The following is a 19,634-nucleotide window of genomic DNA, read 5'->3' as shown; positions in this document are numbered from 1 at the left end:
TTTTAAGAAAATCACTAATAAGATATAAAGAAGCAAGAATTAAACCATAGCCCATTTACTGCTCATAAAATATTTTGAGATTATCCAGTTAAAATGCTTCAAAGTGCTTCAAAACCATGATCCAACAACTCAACTAGGCAAGAAGAGCATAAATTATTAACCCCATTTTTATAAAGAAGGCACCAATCCTCACAGGAGTTAAGAGCTTGCAAATGTAAATGATAAATGACACCTAGCACTGGAGGTGTCTTACAAAGCCTTCGCTGATTTGTAACAAAAATTTTAGGCACTTAGAAATAAGCAGTTGGCTGTGGAGTGGATGTTACACTATCCCTTCTATACTGCGAAAGAAAAGTTTTAGCTTTGGGCTATCAGAACCCAATAAACACTCAACTTCAGCTAACAAAACAAGTGCCACTGACTCTTAGAAGGGTTTGCCTGATAAAACAGGGCAATTATGGGATAATGTGTCACTTAGCAATTCCTCTACAGGTAGCTCAAAGGCAACAGGGACATATCCTAGGTAGTGATGAAAATAAACTACTCCTTGTTAAATCTTTAACCAGCCGATCGCCTGCACGTTTCGAGCACAGAATATATGGAAGGTACTTTTCCAAAGGAAATTTCCTGGATTTGAAACTCAACTCTGCATACTTATTTGCTGTGTTTCTTTGGGCAAATATCTTAATGTCAATGTAGCTGCCTCAGTTTCCTCAACTGTAAAGTGCGGGTTATAATAACAATGATGTCATAGGGTAGCTAAGGGGGTGGAACATGTTCAAACTCATGAGGCACTTAGAAGAGCACCTGAAATGAAGTGTGTCCAATAATTTCATCAGTCTGTCTATCCATCCATCCATCTAATTGGATTCAGTTCAGTTCAGTTCAGTCGCATAGCAGCATGCCAGGCCTCCTTGTCCATCACCAACTCCCAGAGTTCACTCAGACTCACGTCCATCGAGCCAGTGATGCCATCCTGCCATCTCATCCTCTGTCATCCCCTTCTCTTCCTGCCCCCAATCCCTCCCAGCATCAGAGACTTTTCCAATGAGTCAACTCTTCGCATGAGGTGGCCAAAGTACTGGAGTTTCAGCTTTAGCATCATTCCTTCCAAAGAACACCCAGGACTGATCTCTTTCAGAATGGACTGGTTGGATCTCCTTGCAGTCCAAGGGACTCTCAAGAGTCTTCTCCAACACCACAGTTCAAAGGCATCAATTCTTCAGCAGGCTATCTCATTGAAGTTTATCATAGAGTAAAAGACTCCATGGGTTTCCCTGGTGGCTCAGTGGTAAAGAAATCACTTGCTAATGTAGAGACATGAGTTCAAGCCCTGGGTCAGGAAGATCCCCTGGAGAAGGAAATGGCAACCCCCTCCAGTATTCTTGCCAGGGAAATCCCATGGACAGAGGAGCCTGGTGGGCTACAGTCCATGGGGTCACAAAGAGTTGGACACAACTTAGCAACTAAAACAACAACAAAAGACTCCATAGTCTGAGGGAATTTCTCTATGGATGTGACATCTGTCCATCCATCCATCTGCTTATCTATATCACTGATCTATCTTATCTACCTACCTAATCTATATCATTCATCATCTTTATATGTTTTCCCTTGTAAAGAATTTTTCCTGGAGATAAATAAGCCACAACAACACACTATGTGCCTTATATGCCTCAAATGTCTATGTAATAACCCAGATAACTACTTTGACTAAGGTAGTGAACACATGTACTTCTTGGTTCCCCAGAATCCTACTCAATTTAACTCCTTTGGTAACAAGCAAATTCTTCACAGAGAGGATTGTTTTACTGAAGAATGCTATGAGAATCTTCCATATTTCAATGTATGTATTTCTGTAACTTTTTTACAAAGCAAATGTATTACTTTGTGAGAACAAAAGCATTGTTGCTCATACTCAAGTAATGTAAAGAGTCTTTTTAAAAGAAATTGCCATTGACTCCTCTGCAACCTTGACCTATGTTAATTACAGTGTTGTGTAAATGTATACAAGCATAAAATAAAGGTAGGCATTAATTCATTAGGCTAAATGAATTGAATGTAAAACTACAAATGGGATACAATTTTATTTTAAATGGTGAAAAGTTCCTACTGTTGGGTTTAGCAGCATGTGACAAACAGCATGCTGTGCCACCCAGAATGCCCTTCCAGGAAGGACGTGCTGCCCAGCTGTGAGGACACAGGCTCCAGCTGGCACCTTCTTCAAGGTGAGCCTCAGCTCCAGCCTGCGGGCCCAAAGTCAAGCCTTTCCTGGGGCAGCCTGCTTCTGGCAACCATGCAAGGTGAGGGTGTAAAGGCCCCCAATTTCAGCTTGATGGGGGACAGCTCTGACAAGCCATGCTCACCCAGAGCCCCCTGCCAGGTTGGCTGCGGTGCTGTTGGTCTGCATCAGAGTTCAGCTCCTTTGCTCTACCCAGACCTGGCTTCTCCACCTTTCTTCTACAGATACTGATCTCAAATAAACATCTTACACTCCAAGTTCTCTGCTTCCAGAGAATTTTATATACAACATAGTAAAAACCAAAAGCCTATGCTTCTATATTTTTAGTTTGAAAACATAAATAACAGAAGTGGACATTTAATGAATGGCACAAAATAGTACTAATAGCCTCAAGCCTGTTTTGCTCATCTTCAACTGGGGCCATGAGTGAGGCAATGTGTGCCTAAGGATACAATTCTTTTTTTTTTTTTTTTCATTACTTAATAAGCTATACAGCTATACCTAGTAATTAAAAGCTCCAACAACTCATCTTCACATTATGCAGAACAGAAAATCTTTAATGAAATATACAAAAAAAGATTCCAGGCAACTGAAAACTCTGCAAAGCATAAACAATTGCTGGGTGACAATATCGCGCTAAACAGCTAGTTATTTCAATGAGGCATTGTACCAGCTACCAGTTATTTCATAAAACATTGCACACAACATGAAAGATAATTCCAAAACACACCTCACAGGGTAATTATTTAAGGTTGCTCAATAAATGTTTACTCCAAATTGGCAATTATTTCTTTAACAATGATGATACACTCAGAAGGAGTTTGCAAAACCTGGCATAAATAAATAGGCTGAAAAGAAATTATGCACGTACCAGAGTCTAAGGTTCAAAGGCTTTTAAGAGAGTAAACACAAATGAAAAAAAAAAAAAAAAGTTTGTTTGTTTTGCTAAATAAGCCATTTCTCTTGTGTTTATCCATCTATTCAATTCACTTATTCATCAAATAACACGTATGTGTCACACCTACTTTGTATCTTGAGCTGCTGGGAGGCAAATAAATAATCCTGTGATAAAGGAGGAGCTTATAATCTGTTAGACAGAGCCTGATGTGATTGACATGCGATGCAAGGAAAGTATGCAAAGTTGTCCCTGTTTCTCTCCCCAGCTCATCTCCTCCCCTCTTCCCATCTCTCCACCTACTGTAAATTGTTCTTTTTCTCAACTCTCCAAAGCCATTCAGAGTAGAGGCTATTTCCCCCTGCTGTCTCCTCTTTACACACCTACACTGTCCAGGAGGGTAGCCCTTAGCTACACATGACTATAGAGGACTTAAAATGTGGTTACTCTAAACTGAAATGTGTGAAATAAGAGGTCAATTTTGAAGACTTTGTACAATAGAAACATAAAATGCACCATGAATATTTTAAGATAGTTACATGATTAAATAATATTTTGGAAATATTGGGTTCCATGAAATACACTATTAAAATTAGTTTTATCTGTTTCTTTTTAATGTGGCTACTAGAAAAATTAAAATTACTTATGTGGCTCACACTATTTTTATAGGACAGCTCTAGTCTAGAAAAGTCTAACTTGTTCATACTTTCTTCTTGGCATTCTGGTGTCAGATCATTGTCTTTGCCTCAAAGAGTTCTTTTTTTTCTGACCATCATTCTCAAGAAGACACACCCGTCCAGTCACTCTCACATTACCCCCATTTAATGTTTATTATTGTAAAAAAGTAATAATAACAACATGAAATCTTCTAATAAAGTTTTGAGCACATAGTACCATGCTGTTAGTATATGAAGATTATCGTATAGTAAGTTGCCAGAACTTTTTTTTTTATCGTGCATGACTGAAACTTTATATCCAGTCAACAATTCCCCATTTCTCCCTACGCCCCAATTTTGGCAACCAACATTTAACTCTCTGCTTCTGTAAGTATGACTAACTTAGTTACCTCATGTAAGCGGAATCATGTAGTATTTGTCTTTCCGTTCCTGGCTTATTTCGCTCAGTGTAATATTCTCAAGGTTCATCCATGTTACAATATATGACAGAATATCCTTCTCTTTTAGAGCTGAATAATATTCCATTGTGTGTATGCATCACATTTTCTTATCCATTCACTAGTCAGTGGAATTTAGGTTATTTGCACCTCTCGACTACTGTGAATAACACCGCAATAAACAGCCATGATGGAAAACACTAAGGACCAATCCCCAAAAATGAAAACTCGAACTACCACATGATCCTAGTCAAAGCTATGGTTTTTCCAGTAGTCATATATGGATGTCAGAGTTGAATTATAAAGAAAGCTGAGTGCCAAAGAATCGATGCTTTTGAACTGTGGTATTGGAGAAGAATTGAGAGCCCCTTGGACTGCAAGGAGATCCAACCTGTCCATCCTAAAGGAAATCAGTCCTGAATATTCATTGGAAGGACTGATGCTGAAGCTGAAACTCCCATACTTTGGCCACCTGATGCAAAGAACTGACTCCTTGGAAAAGACCCTGATGCTGGGAATGACTGAAGGCAGGAAGAGAAGGGGACGCCAGAGGATGAGATGGTTGGATGGCATCACCAACCTGATGGACATGAATTTGAGCAGGCTCCAGGAGTTGGTGATAGAGAGGGAAGCCTGATGTAATACAGTCTGGGGTCACAAAGTCAGACATGACTGCGCAACTGAACTGAACCACATGATTCAGCAATCCCACTTCTAAGGATTTATCAAAGAGCATTGAAATCCAGATCTTGAAAAGATATTTGCACTCCTGTGCAGTTAGTTTTCTTTTTAGCACTGGTTACTATCTGAAATTGCTCTATTGACTTCACTTTTTAATTATCTCTATCAGAATATAAGCCTCATGAAAGCAAAGAACTAATACATCTTCTTTACCATTTAATCTACAGCTATAATGCAGTGTTTGCCACTTAGTAAGGGTTCAGTAAATAATTATTGAGCAAGTGAATGAAGGGACAATGAATGCCTAGGGAAAGGAGCAGCCAAGTCTGCCTGAAAAGACAGGGAAGGGAACACTCAAGATTGTGTGTACTTGGCTAGGTTCTCTAGAAAGAGCAGATTCAGTCCCTCCTTCTCTCTAACCAACCATCCTTTTGTCTACATTTCAACCACTGATCCATTTACTCAAAAGACATGTCTTTAGAATGTCTGCATTTTAGGCACTTGCTAGTTGCAGAGAATACAGTAGTGAATACAATTAAATAGGGTCCTACTATTGGGAAGGAAGTTACCTTTCTAGGAAGGTACCTACCTCTACTTCCCAAGTTAGAAGGAAGACCAGCTTCCTTGAATAGTTATCTAATTACATAAACAATCACTTCATTATACTTTTGATGAGTGCTAGAGAGGGCAATATGTCTAGGGAATCAGAAGAGGTTTACTTAGGTGAGCAATATTTTTGTAAGACTTGAAAGGTAGAAAAGAGTGAGCCTGAGCAGAGCCCTGGAGAGACAAGGCAGAAAAGAAAGTTCAGAGAAATCCAGGTAATTCAGTTCGTCTGGGGCATAAAGTATGTAGGTGAGACGACTGGCCAATAATTTAGGTAATTTTGTAGAAAGTATATTTATCAACTAAATATATATGTATTAATGTAGAATGAATAATTCAGCAATAGTTCTAAATTTTGAAGGCAATGACACATAATACCTTAAATGGAATTTAATCAATTTTTAAGTCTGATTAAATAAAACAGTATTTATTTTTAGAAAATTTGAAAAATATTCCTAAGAGGAACTTAAAATTATCCCTGATATTACTTTCTAAAGATAAGTATCATTAATATTTTGGTTTACCTACCTTGATTTTTTCTATATATATATATACATATATATATATATATATATATATATATACATATTTTTTTAAAGCACTGGGTAAAGTATAACAATCCTTATATTCTTATAGGTACCCTTAAAGAGTAGTAGAACCAAGACTCTAGAACTAAATCTCATTTTTCGTAAAACATAAACAAAATTATACTTATTTTTTATAAACAAATTTTAGAATCTATTTTTAAGTATAAAACTTGTCCGTAAAATTTAGAAAGTAAAATCAGTAGTTTTCACCACATTCCCACAAAACCAGTAGTATCACAGGAAGCCTTTAATTTAAAATTAGGAAAGATGCTGTTCCACCTCTCAAATATATGGCCAGACACCTATTAGAACATTATCATCTTACTGTAAATAATTAAACATAAGCTGCCAATGCCTCGAGTAAAATACATGAACCTAATATATTTATGGGATGCAGTACCTAAGCTGATTATCCTGTGCTTATTCCCTTACCTAATCAAGACTGGTTTGTAATTCAAAACAAATGCCACAATCCTTAGAGCAAAGGAAAATTAATGAGCATGAGTAGTCTATAACTCTCACTTTAAAAAAAGTAAACCAGGCCAATCAAACCGTTCTCAATCAAATCATAAATCCCTAAAAACTGAACACTTGGGAACCAGCATAATAAGACTCTCAATAATTCTGTTTTTTTCTATATTTTATTTCGCCCAGATGTGCCAAGATATAGTTTGTGATCCCAAACTTTCTTTCATATTCATTTCATTTCATATTGACTACAGTAGTTCTCATTCTGGCTGTCATACTAGATCAATAGCCCCCGGTTTTCACCCATCCTGTATTCACACACTTTGCCATATAACTTTGCAATGCTCTCCTACCTTGAGGGAGATGTTCCTCCTAACCCCTTGACTGGTTCAGCCATGTCAACAAGCTGAACAGTGTGAATTAAACAGGGGCTTGGAAAAATCCTTGCATGTTTTAGTTTGTTCTGTTGCTTCTCTGTGATTGCCATTAACACATGCTTGAGCAGGTCTGCTCCAGTCGTGATTAGCCCCGGTCACCCCAGCCAAGACTATCCTAGATCAGCCAACAGCCAGCTGATGCCAGGTGGGCAAATAAGCCCAGCCCAGAATCAAAGAATGGCCAAGCCAATGCCAGACTCAATTGCCAAGCGCCAGACTTGCAAGCAAAATGGATGGTTTAGGGTGATCATGCAAAACACACCATTATTGAGACAACAGATGACTGACACAGCAACCACTCTCCAAAATACAAACCTCTTCATTAGTAGCATTATTTTCACTTCTAAAAAGAAGCCAGAGTGCATTGGAAAAGACAAAAAGTATCTACGAATCTTCCTTCTTTCTAATTAAATTGTATACAAAGGAACATTCAGTTGTGCATTATAATTAATTTATTGTAAAACCTTTCTAATGCTTACTATCTATAGTATTTGACCATTTCAAACCTCCATGATGAGTGTATAAGGAGAGAAGAAGAGTTTATTATCCTTATCAGAACGATAAAGTTACTTTTAACAATCGCTACCCTCCCAAGTTGATTTTCTTTAAAATTAAGAACAAAATTCTGGTCATCAATTTGAAGTCAGGATTGTCCAAATCCTTGCAAGGAACACACATTTAGAATAACTCTTCAAACAACATTCAAATAAAGACATTCTCAAAAAGCATTACACCATTATTAAAATCAGTGGTAATGGTAAAGAACCTAAGTAGAATCAGCATTACAAAGGCTCTAACAAAATGAAGTTTATCAGGAATATGTAGTGAAAGTGAAGTGAAAGGCACTCAGTCGTGTCCGACGCTTTGCGACCCCGTGGACTATACAGTCCATGGAATTCTCTAGGCCAGAAGACTGGAGTGGGTAGCCTCTCCCTTCTCCTGAGAATCTTCCCAACCCAGGGATTGAACCCAGACCTCCCACACTGCAGGTGGATTCTTTACCAGCTAAGCCACAGGGAAGCCCAAGAATACTGGAGTGGGTAGCCTATCCCTTCTCCAGCAGATCTTCCCAACCCAGGAATTGAACCAGGGTCTCCTGCGTTGCAGGTGGGTTCTTCACCAACTGAGCTATCAGGGAAACCTCTATCAGGAATAAATGTCTTATATATTTTGTGCTTGGGACTAATTAATTGTTTGTACTTGACAATATCTGGGGGCTCAGCGGTAAATTATCCACCTGCCAATGCAGGAGACATGGAGACAGAGGTTCATTCCCTGGGTCAGGAAGATCCCTGAGAGTGAAATGGTAACCCACTCTAGTATTCTTGCCTGGGAAATCCCAGAGGGAAGAGCCTGATGGGCTACAGTCCGTGGGATCACAAAGAGTCAGACATGACTTAGCAACTAAACAACAACACTTGAAAGTATGGTATGGGAGTACCTAATGACTAAAAACGTGTAGTTAATAACAGAAAGGCATTGAGGGAGTAAACACATTAAATGGAATAAAGAGCCCAGAAATAGGCCCATGCATATGCAATCAACTGATTTATGACAAAGGAGCCAAGACTATACAATGGGGTGAGAATAGTGTCTTCACTTAATGAGGTTGGAAAACCTGGACAGCCACATGCAAAAGAATGAACGTGGACCCTTCTAACACTATAGAGGAAAATCAATTCAAGTTAGATTATGAACTGAAATGTAAGACCTCAAACCACAGAACTCCTAAAAGAAAACATAGGGAATAAGTCCCTTCTCCTTGCTCTTGGTAATGATTTGTTGAATTTGACACCAAATGCAAAGGCAACAAAAGAACAAACAAATAAGTAGAGCTAGAGCTATATTAAACTAGAAAAAGTTTCTTTACAGCACAAGAAACCATCAACAAAATGGTTTTGGTTGGAATGGCAATGGAAAAAATAAAACAGAAAGGAAGAAAATATTTGCCAAACATTTATCTAAGGGATTAATATCCAAAATATATGTAAAGAAGGCACACAATAACAAAAACCAAGCAATCCAATTTTTAAAAAATGAGTAAAGGGACTGAATAGATATTTTCCAAAGACATACAGATGGTCAATAGATGCATTGAAAGGTGCTCAATGTCACTAATCATCAGGGAATTGCAAATCAAAATTATGATATCACCTCACATCTGTTAGAATGGCTATTATCAAAAATACAAGAGATTAATGTTGATGAGGATGTGAACAGAAGGGAACACTTCTGAACTGTTAGTGAGAATGTAAATTGCTGCAGTCAGTATGGAAAACAGTACAGAGGTCTTTCAAAAAACCAAACATAGAATTACCATATAATCCAGCAGCTTCACCGTGGGGCACTCATCTGAAGGAAACAAAGTCACTTTCTGAAAAAGATATCTGCACTTTCATGTTTCTTGCAGCATTATTCACAACAGTCAAGATACAGAAACAGTCTGTGTCCCCTGACAAATGAATGGATAAATAAAAATGTGTTACATACATACTGATTTTATGTATGCCTCACACAAATGATATATCACACATACACATATATACATACATACATATATATATATACGTACATACATATATAAAAAATGAGTTTGAGCAAGCTTCAGGAGATGGTGAAGGACAGAGAAGCCTGGTGTGTTGCAGTCCATGGGGTGGCAGAGTCAGGCACAACTGAGCGACCAAACAACCACAACAAAATATAATGAAATATTATTCAGCACAAAAATGAAGGAAATCCTGCTGTTTGCAACAACATGGATGGGCCTTGAGGGTATTAGCATATGCTAAGTGAGATAAGTCAGACAGACTGACAAACACTGTACCATCTGACTTCCAGGTTGAATTAAAAAAAAAAAAAAAAACGAACTCATAGGTTACAGAGAATTGATCGGTCTTTACCAGAGGCAGGGGTAGGAAGTATATGAAACTGGTGAATTTGGTCAAAAAGTACAGACTTACAGTTACAAGGTAAATCCTAAGGATGTAACAAGTGAAAGAGGAGAGTGAAAAACTTGGCTTAAAGCTCAACATTCAGAAAACGAAGATCATGGCATCTGGTCCCATCACTTCATGGGAAATAGATGGAGAAACAGTGGAAACAGTGTCAGACTTTATTTTTGAGGGATCCAAAATCACTGCAGATGGTGACTGCAGCCATGAAATTAAAAGACGCTTACTCCTTGGAAGGAAAGTTATGACCAACCTAGATAGCATATTCAAAAGCAGAGACATTACCTTGCCAACAAAGGTCCGTCTAGTCAAGGCTATGGTTTTTCCTGTGGTCATGTATGGATGTGAGAGTTGGACTGTGAAGAAGGATGAGCACCGAAGAATTGATGCTTTTGAACTGTGGTGTTGGAGAAGACTCTTGAGAGTCCCTTGGACGACAAGGAGATCCAACCAGTCCATTCTGAAGGAGATCAGCCCTGGGATTTCTTTGGAAGGAATGATGCTAAAGCTGAAACTCCAGTACTTTGGCCACCTCATGTGAAGAGCTGACTCATTGGAAAAGACTCTGATGCTGGGAGAGATTGGGGGCAGGAGGAGAAGGGGACGACAGAGGATGAGATGGCTGGATGGCATCACTGACTCAATGGACGTGAGTCTGAGTGAACTCCGGGAGTTGGTGATGGACGAGGAGGCCTGGCGTGCTGCAATCCATGGGGTCGCAAAGAGTCGGACACGACTGAGCGACTGAACTGAACTGAAGGATGAACATACAGTGTGGTGACTATAGTTAACAATACTGTATTATATATTTAAATAAGAGAGTAGATCTTAAAAGTTCTGAGCACAAGAAAAATAGAACTATGTGTAGTGATGGATGTTAACTAGACTTCAGTCATTTCTCAATATGTATATATATCAAATTGTCATGTTGTACACCTGAAATTAATACAATGTTACATGTCAATTATATCTCAATTTTAAAAATAAATATTAAAAAACACTTAAAAACATCTAAATAGATAAAGACTAAATGTCATCTTTTCTCAATGTGTGTAACATAAAATGGACACTCATATTAGCTGAATAAACTCTTATTCAGACTCCAGTTCATTTCACTCACATTGTAAGTCTCAGTAAGCAAAGCAATGAATCAGAAAGTAGTCCCATGACAATTTGGTGACTAGAAGAAACTAAACTGTAAAGACAGAAACCAAGACTTAAAACAGATGATGTCACAAAAATATTCTTTTGGCTGATTATGCTTTCCAACATATGTTCAAAAAATTTATTTCAGATGAGAATAATGTGCATCCTTTTTTCGTCATTGAATATTCTCTATCATAGCCCATGGTACAGCATTTGTATTCAACAAATATTTCTGAATAAATGTTTTGTTTTGTGTATCTCTATGTTAATTTCTAACATGGAATATCACTGAATTCATGATAATGATTTAACTTGAAAACTATACATGGAAATATTTTACTAGCCACATTCTTTGTATACTTCTTATTCCACTATGCAAAAACACACATTTGTTCCTCTAATGGCACTTAAGAAATCTGTTAAATAATTAAATTATCTGAGAAGGAACTGTGACTATATTCTGGGACTGTGTCCTCACCCAGGATTGAATTACCAATCCAACCATATAAAAATGTAGTATTCCTGGAGGTAGTGAGACTTCCAAACAAAGCGGAAAGTAATTTTGAATAAACTTATCTTTTATAAAATTTCAGACTATATGGCTAATGAATACCTTTAGTGAAGGGCTTCCCTGGTGGCTCAGCTGGTAAAGAATCCACCTGCAATGTGGGAGACCTAGGTTCGATCCCTGATTTGGGAAGATCCCCTGGAGAAGGGAACAGCTACCCACTCCAGTATTTTTCCCTGGCAAATTCCCTGGACTGTATAGTCAATGAGGTCACAAAGAGTTGGACACAGTGAGGGACTTTCGCTTCACTTCATACCTTTAGTGAAACAGTCTGCCATCACTGTGAGCAAAAGTAGTAATACAGTGACTAAGTTATTTTTAAGGAAATGCGTGACCTTACTTCGTTCCCAGAAAAATAACACAATCCTAACTTTCAAAGGAAAAACTATGACAAAATGTGGTTTAATACATCCTATACATATTTATATATATTTTATATACATACATATATACATACATAGAGAGAGAGAGAGAGGGAGGCAGGGAGGGAGGGAGAAATAGCACAAGGCATACAAATACGTTTGCCTTAAGCAAAGCTAATATAAGGACAAAAATGAAAATTACTTTATGAAGCAAGTTAGTGGTTGACTTTTTGTTTCTAAGACTCACTACAGGGTCCATTTAAGTAAGAGGTAATCCCAGGTCACTTAAATAAGACACATTCGCTCATCTGCTTCAGAGTCAGTTTTTCCAGAATTACTCTTCCATCACCAGAGGTGAGCATATGTAAAATAAAACAATAAGTTAAAAATAGTAATTTCTCTAAGTTCTTGGACTTCATTATTATTAGTTCCCTGAGAACAGATCCTGAGTCTCATTCTTTTAATATTCTTTAACATGCTCGACACACAGTAGGACCTTAAAAACTACCTGTCAGAATCAGGGAGCTATAATGTCTGTGTGAGTTGCCTTGTAGCTATGCTGTGAAATAAGGCTTTAAATTCTGTCAGTGTGCCATTCTTTTTTTTTTTTTTGAACTACCTGCAATTCAGCAGAGACATCCTTTGCCTCGGGAAGAATGAGGATTGTGAGAGGGGGGAAAGCAGAGAGAGAGAGGTGTCACTATTCAGTATCTGACTTCCAAAATAGTCACTTGAAGCCTGTTTCAAAGACAATACTCTTGAAAGCCAAAGCGTTTAAGTGAGAACTGAAATGTTAAAGAGGTCAAAAAAAAAAAAGCTGAAAGGGATTTTGCATCCAAAAGGAAAGCCCTAAAGAAGCAGAGCATAAAATATATTCACAAAAACAGATCAGAAGAAACAGAAATGAAAAGCTAAGGGACCCCACCCAAGTGGGAAAATTAAGACAGCTCTATCCAGGGTGCTAGAGAGAGGGAGGGCCCTGGAAGGACAGGCAGGAGGGCCAGAGTGGGGATGATGGAAAAGGGAAGTCAGCATTTCCTACTGATCATCTGCCTGAGCCTTGTGACAACCAAGGCAACACCCACAGGCCACTCTTGATCATTCCAGTGTGTGCCCACTTAGCCTGGGTTAGTTTCCCTACAATATTAATATTCCCTCTCTTGGCCCAAGGGTAAGAGCATCTCATTAACAGCTGCCTGAGCATTGCACAGCAACTGCCCAGCAGAAGCGGTGGGCAACTACAATTGGCTGGAAACCTCAGGAGTCCCCAGGGTGAAATTCGAAACTGGCTCCATACACCGAAGGCAATGAGAGAAGAAAGAGGCAGATTTCTTTGGGGTGGATGGTAGCAGATTTAATTAGGAAGGGGAATTACATAGGGGGCTTGCCTTAGGCAGCCATAAGACAAGTGGATCTCTGCCCTGGTCTGAAAGAATCTTATAAGTTTGTATGGAAGCCACAGTGGGGTTCAGTCACATACACAGTCCAGATGGTCTCAGCAACACATTGCCTTTCTCAAGGCTGCATCCTTGAAATGGCTTCTTTAGGCTGGGGATGGAGGGCAGAATGTACATTCCAAGGAGAGAGAAGGGGATAAGGAGCCTTCCCTCACCTGGCTCCAGCTCTCTGATTAGCAGGAGGTCACACCCTCTCCATGACCTTCTCCAAGAAAGTGAAGTCACTCAGTCATGTCCAACTCTTTGTGACCCCATGGACTGCAGCCTACCAGGATCCTCCGTGCATGGGATTCTCCAGGCAAGAATACTGGAGTGGGTTGCCATTTCTCCAACGATGATGCAAAATTCTGCTCACCCTGCAAAGACCCTCTATTTACAATGCCATGTTCCATGGTCCAAGCTATCCTAAACCCATAAAACAGACACAGGAATCCTAAACTCTCAGAGGTAGCAATGTGAACGAGAGAGCATCCAGCACCTGTACTTGGCTGGGACTGATCAGAGCCAATTTGAGAGTCTTCCTCACTTCAAACCGGGACAGGGTGAAGCCACCCCACACCATAGTGTTATCTGAATATGGACATTGTCAAGCCTAGAAACCTGCCATTCCTGATGATCTACAACTCTATCACATTTTATATGAAACTGTAACATAAGAGCAGTAAAAATATTTTTTCATCGCTTTCTAATGTAAGAAATTTAAACTGTACCATGGACAAAGAGGGGAGAATTTCTAAATGATAAAAAGGTCTCATTAGTTAAGAGAATTTAAGTCAGAATTGCCAAGATCATCTTATACAACAATTTTACAAATTAAGAAATGAAAGCCTAGAGAGTTTAATCAATTTGTCTAACATCCAGTGGAAAAAAGCAAGTCAGACCCAAGAATCCACACCTCCCTGCCAGTTGTTACCTGGATTTCAAAAATTCTGCTTTGCTTCTTGGCATCTTTCTTAATTCTCAGCTATGTAAACAGTTCAACTGTACTTTTTTTTTTTTTTTTTTAACATTTTGGCCCCATTGCACAGCACATGGGATCTTAGTTCGCCAATCAGGGATTGAATCTGCATCCCCTACACTGGAAATGTAACCACTGGACTGCCAGGGAAGTCCCTTCAACTGCACTCTGCACACTGTGTTAACCTTGATTTGCTACATAAGGATGAAACCTAGCACCAAATTCTTTTGAGTTTAACAGGTGAGACTTTACTTCTGCAGAACAATATCTCTGTTGCTTTCTGGGGTGACATTTCCTTCGGTTTCCCATAGGTAACCTCCCTTTAACTTCAATTCCCATTTGCTTTTTATTATGGTTCCATATGAGGTCACTCCATTACCCCATCTGTCTCTAATTAACCTGTAGGCTATTTCCCTGGAAATTATTCAGAATGATTTAACAACTTTAATTTCCAATACTGGCATACTAGGATTGAACTGATATATCTTGAAGATAATCAACTTGCCTCATGACATATAAATATGCATATACCATTTATAATTTATAAAGTGACTTTGTGTGCATTATCTTTTCTTTGTAAGTTTGTATGTATATTTATTGCTTTATTTTTAAAAATATAGCATATAGAGGTCAGAAGACAAGCCTGCTGAATATGAAGTTGGAGAGTGAGGCATGAAATCAGGTCTCTGATTCAAAATTCCACATACTTTCTACTAGGTCATACCTTCTTCAGAAAAATTGCCAGGTTTGGCCTGTCTCTGGAGAATTAAAATGTACAGAAGCTGAATAAGTTCATGTGTAAGCTTCTAATCTGGGATGGTGAGCATCCCCCGTCATAGTGCTGGCCTGCTAAATTGGATTAGGAACAAGACAGACGGCCACAGCTGCTGGCCAACATTAAACCATCTCTGTCAGTAACAGAAACCAAGAGCAACAGGCAAGTGGCTTGGAAAACACTTAGGTCAGATAGGAAGGGGATGAATGGACATCATATGTGAGGAGGCAAGGACTGGAGAGAAAGCTTCAAGGCAGGTCATTCCCAGCAATGAAAGTCTGTAAGGAGAATTGAAGCAGAACCACTGCATACCTAGGGCTTCCCAGTTGTGCTGGTGCTAAAGAATCCGCCTGCTGATGCAGGAGACATAAGACATACTGGTTATATCCCTGGGTTGGGAAGATGCTCCGGAGTAGGAAGGGAGACTGATGGGCTAAAGTCCGTGGAGCCTCAAAAAGTCAGATATGACTGAGCACCTGTGGACCACATCTCGGGGATGGCCCTTAGCAAGACTTGGCCCTAATATCATCATAACCTCCTACTTGCCTCCTCCTTTGGCTCAGAATGGACTTGAACGTAAAATAGATCTTGCTCCTCAAGACAGGAAATGATCCTGAGAAAGTGAAGGAATTCATTTGCTTTCCTCATCAGAGACCTCATAGAGACTGAGCAGGAATGCCTATGTGGAGGGAAGGCTCTCCTGTGTTGTACACACCCTCCCTGACACATGGCAATCTGTGAATTTCCTCACTGCATGACTGTCTCACACAGGGCAGAATCCACAAAAAAAGTGATCCAGAAAAGAACTGATCCAGAAAAAAATCAGAGGGCACTTTTTCTCTCCTCCCATCCCATCATCTCTCTCTGCTGCTTTCCAAACTCTGACTCTATTTGTGCTAGTACTCAGAGAGCACAACCAGAAAGTTTAAATCTGCTTCAAAAGAGGTGTATTCTAATTAAATGGCGCTTTCCACCATTAGAAGTGGATGGGTTTGAGTTTCCCATTGGAACAGCCTGAAAAAGAAACTACACATTTTCTAACACTGTGTGATACACAGTTCTCACTCTGGACTTTATGTTTTTCTTAGACCATAAGATCAAAGTGGCATTATTATACTCTGTCCATGTATCATGTGTATAAACAAATCAAAAAGAGAAAATATTTTCTTTTCCCTCAAGGAATTTTAAGGAAATTTGTAGTTAAATCCGAGATCCATTTTCCTCCCAGTCTTTGAATTAGTGGCTGGGCTCCCCCAACTGGAGCTTTACTGTACTGCAAGCCATCCTTAATGGCTGTTAGGATTTAAAGAAATACTTATAAACTGATTTTTCTTTATAATCCTCATAAACAAAAGGACCTCATTAGGGAATTTCAGGATCTATATTTTCCCACTCTTATTCTTTGATTTACTGTATCCTTTAATAAGTATTTTCTTTGATTTACTGTATCCTTTAACCAATATTTTGGGGTCTTATGCCAAACTCAGTAAGAGTAGCCATGGAAATTTTTGCAATTTGGAACAGGTAACTATGAACATGGAGAAGGAAATGGCAACACAATCAACTGTTCTTGCCTGGAAAATCCCATGGACAGAGGAGCCTGCAAGGCTACAGTCCTTGGGGTCACAAAGTCAGACACGACTGAGTGACTTCACCCACTCAGTTATGAACAAGATCTTGAGAAATCAAAGAGGGTCCCAAGTAAGGACTCTGAGGACTTCACCCTGAGAAGAACAGCTGAGCTCACTACATGGGCAATGACAAACTAGTTACCACATTGAAACTAATTACAAATGTGTAGTCTGAACAAGAAAAAGCTAGGACATTACCTATAACTGTCTTCACACATCAAAGCACGTCTCACAAAGAAGAGGGCTTAGACATATCTTGCATTACTCTACAGCAGAATTTCTCAACTTTGACACTATTGAAATTATGGGCTGGATAGTTTTTGTTGTCCTATGCATTATAAAATGTTAAGCATCATCCTTGACCTCTACTCATTAGATGCCAGTGGCATCCAGTTGAGAAATTCCAAAATGTCTTTGGATTTTGCCATATCTTCCCAGGGGGATATATGATACACACTGAAAACCATTGCTATGGAATCTATAGTGGTGATTTCCAAATGCATTTCCAGAGGGGCTATTCAGTTAGCAAAACTCCAGACACTCTTTTACCAAAGTGACTCCATTCTTGCACATTTTCATATCAGATGGGAGATGCTACAGAGTACTCACACTCAGGTCAATTTCAGGGAGAAAAAGTTCCAAACCCAGTGTTTGAGCAGAAATGAAACTGTGAGGCTCCTGTTGCAACATGCTCCCCTTCACTAGAGGAATTTGACAGGAACATAACATCAGTAGGAGAATCTGTAAAAAGATTCTAGGGAACAAGTAGGTAGTGAGGTGTCACTTCTAAGGTTTCCATAATTATGATTTCTTGTCATGATTACATATGGTTGTGTAAACCAGGCACAGAAATGGTGGCTACACAGAATATCATTAACTAATTAACTACAAATTTGATCAGCTGTTCCCTTTAAGAATCTGAAGACATGTATGCCCATAATTTAAATTGTACCATTTATTTTTGTAGCGATCATCCAAACAGCCTAATCCTTTTTAGAATCTATGATTAAAACCCATCTGCCTTCTTTTCATGCTATCCAAAATAGTGAACATTATTTTATACTTTTTTTTGACTGCCTTGGAATTTGGAAGAAATTTCAGAAAGAACAAAACTGCTCACTGACCACTCAAGGGTGATTGTTTTTGGACAATGTACACGTCTTTAGAGTGTGTTTCTTATTTCACGCTAATGGTACTATGTTGTCAGAATATTAAATATGTTCATACACCTTCCAATGGAGAAATATCTTTGCCCAATCCATAATACCCTACTTTTACCCAGACAATGACTCTATTTTTTTTTTAAACTCCCCTAATCTAAAAGGTATTTTCAAGAGGTGAGATGCTTCTCAACGTTTCCCCAGAGCAGAAATGTCAGAAAAATACAAAAATATAGGGTTGACTCTAGGCTATGTGTTATTTTGAATCATTAATGCACAGTCTAAAGGGCTTTTCCGAATCGCCTAGAAATGAAGCTATTTTAAACTGGTAATTAGAAGATTATCTGCATGCTAGTATTTTTAAATTAATTTTAAGCCCCAAAGGGCTTGTGAATGGTTGGGTAGCCTTATTACTGAGTATTTTTTTTTAATGCTCCAGTTATTTGATAATTTTTTTTAATTAAAAAGACAGTGGAAAAGCTCCACTGATCAGACCTGTATTAGTTCCCCAGATTGTATCTAAGCCTTGAAGGTTGCTTGTTTAAGCTGGCTTTCCTCAAGTCAAAAATGGCCCTTTCTAGAAAGTATAAATGAAGTCTATATGCATCCTTTGAAGTCTGACCACTGATTCTCATCCCAGAACCACAAGATATGAGTCACTACCAAAAATGTTAACCCCATTCGTTTATTAAATGGGGTTATTCTTTCCAAGATACTTATTACACTGAGAATGCTTACATTAAACTTAATGCCTTACAAAACTGATTTTGAATATTAAAAACACTGGGATTGAAATTAAAGTCACGGCACCTTGAAATTGAATCCTTTTCTATCATCAATGAGTTGTGTGAATCTGAGCAAGCCAAGCTCTCCTCCTACGACTCAGTCTTTTCACCTTAATAGTATTAGATAGTTCTTATTTTTAAATAAAGTTATAGAATTCCATATTCTATAGGCAAACTAGGAAACAGAACATCTTGTGCTTTTTAAAAGTTAAGTACCACAATTTTATCTCCATTCTGAAGATATTTGCTATGGTCTACTCATTCACTTAACACACGGGAGCTCCCAGTGACTCAAGGGAAAGAAACATTTGAAACTTAAAAAAAAAAAAAAAATCAAGAAAAAAATCTTCCATTGTTTTCTAACTTAGCTTACTGGTTTTGGTTTAGGTTGATGGATTATAGTTTTAGATAAAAATTTTGCTGTTGTTTGTGCTCAGTTGTGTCCAATTCTTTATGACCCCATGGACTATAGCCCACCAGGGTCCTCTGTCCATGGAATTTTCCAGACAAGAATACTGGAGCAGGTTGCCATTTCCTACTCCAGGGTATCTTCCTGACCCAGGGGTTGAACCTGATCTCTATGTCTCCTGCATTATCAGGCAGATTTTTTGTCATTAGCACTATACTTGTTGAATGCTTTCTACTCCCGTTGGGCTCTGTAGCTGGACTCTCTTCAGTGGATTCAGGCCAATCTCGTCAGGTCAAGCAAAACACCTGGCCCTTGTTCCCAAAGACTTCCTGAGAAAGAGTTGTGGGTTATACAAATTAATTTGTCTCTTACCCACAAGGAACTGAGAGAGTAGCATTAACA

Source organism: Bos taurus, chromosome 15 (genome assembly GCF_002263795.3).
Source record: "Bos taurus isolate L1 Dominette 01449 registration number 42190680 breed Hereford chromosome 15, ARS-UCD2.0, whole genome shotgun sequence".
In the NCBI taxonomy this organism is placed as follows: Eukaryota; Metazoa; Chordata; class Mammalia; order Artiodactyla; family Bovidae; genus Bos; species Bos taurus.
Note: the sequence above shows the minus strand (reverse complement) of the source record.